Source organism: Marmota flaviventris, chromosome 15 (assembly GCF_047511675.1).
Source record: "Marmota flaviventris isolate mMarFla1 chromosome 15, mMarFla1.hap1, whole genome shotgun sequence".
Classification (NCBI taxonomy): Eukaryota; Metazoa; Chordata; class Mammalia; order Rodentia; family Sciuridae; genus Marmota; species Marmota flaviventris.
In genome coordinates, this window is record NC_092512.1 from 20614535 (window position 1) to 20616279 (window position 1745).

Consider the following 1745-nt stretch of genomic DNA (forward strand, 5'->3'; position numbering starts at 1 on the left):
GGTTAGGCTGTAACTGTCAAAACTGAAGTTCAAAATATAAGGGGCTCCTAGGGAGTCCTCCACTTACTAATTAGTTGACCTACATTATCAATAATTCACTTGACAAGCTAGCATGTTGGTATGTGCCACCTTCAGAGAGACAAAGTTGAATGTGACTCCCTCTGTCCCAGAAATCAGAGTGGAAATTCATTTTTCCTGAAATTCATTTTTTTTCCAAGAATTTTCTGCTTAGTCTGTGGATGAGCTGGTGGTGGAATGGTGTCCATTTGAAGGGGTGGGCATTCTGATCCTTGTTGACAAACTTGCCCTCCAACAGACCTCTTTCCTGATTTCTCACTTTCCTCTCCCTGAACTTTGGTGAAAAGTAGAATGTGCCTTTCTCAAGTGACATATCACGGAACCCTTGGCCCTAATGGGGAAGTCAGTTCTGCAGGAACTTTTTCAGTCATGTATAAACAGAGTTTGTGTCACAACCTGAAAGCTGTGATCCCTGAACTGCACACAGGATACTGGCATGGAAATTCAGTTGAAAAATGATCAAGTCAAGCTGTGTGTGTGGTAGTGTACACCTGTAAATCCTAGTTATTAGGGAGGCTGAGGTAGGAGGATCACAAGTTTAAGGCCAGCCTGGACAATTTAGTGAGACCCTGTCTCAAAAGAGGTGTGTGTGTGGGGGTTGCTGGATATGTAGCTCAGTGGTAAAGTACCCCTGGGTTTCATCCCCAGTACCATAAAAAATGAAAAAGGAGGAGGAGAAGGAGAAGGAGGAAGGTGAGGGAGAGGAAGAGAAGAAGAGGAGGAGGAATTATTATTATTATTATTATTATTATTATTATTATTACTAGTAGTAGTAGTGGTGTTGGTGTTGGTGGTGATCAAGTCTTACTTCCAGACAAAGGAAGTGATTGGTTCCAGACAAGCAGCTGGTGAGATTGATGAGGAAGACAAGATCCCTTTATGAAAAGCACCAAACTTCTATTTAAAGTCTGGGGCAGTGGAATGACCCTGAAGAATGGATCTGGAGGTTCAATGTATGGTATACTAAGGTACCAACAGCACTTTAAGGATGATGTAAATAGTAGGTTGCAAGGTTGTCCCTGAGTTAGGCAGTAAAATTCATTCTTCTGATTCTTTCTGGCTCTGAATAGCCCAGACAACAAGAAGTGAACGGTGGCAAGCACGGGCTTTAGACTTGGACATCACTTACGGAAGTTCCTTCTTCTTAGGTTCGATGCAACCTTGAAGATTAATTGTTGCAAACTTCCCAAACAGTGCTCCCAGGAACGCATAAATGAGAGGCCTTGTTATCCCAGCTCTCTGAACCTGGCAGAAAAGGGGCCAGACAACCGGGCAAAGCGGAAACTCACAGCTCTCCCAGAGGGGACAAAGTCTGGGACACTCCAGCTGTGTCCGGATCTTGGCTTAGTTGGACACTCTGGGTGGAGGAGCCACCAGCACAGCGGCTACCCAGCGTGTGCCCAACCCTCCCACCGCTGGTCCTGGCTGCCAGGAGGCCGGCCGCTGGCGGGAAGAGGCTGGGAAACCTCAGGGCCAGCCGCGGAGACAGCTGCCGCCTTGTTCCGCAGCCTGGTGGCTTTGCTTTCTCCCCCGCCCCCACCCCCACCCCCTTGCAGAGACCAGACATCCCCGCCCTCCCCCACCCCTGCCCCACCTCTCAGGGGGATTCTTTCCACCCGGCTCTGAAAGCGTTAACCCTGGAGCTTTCCGCGGCCCCGCACCCCACC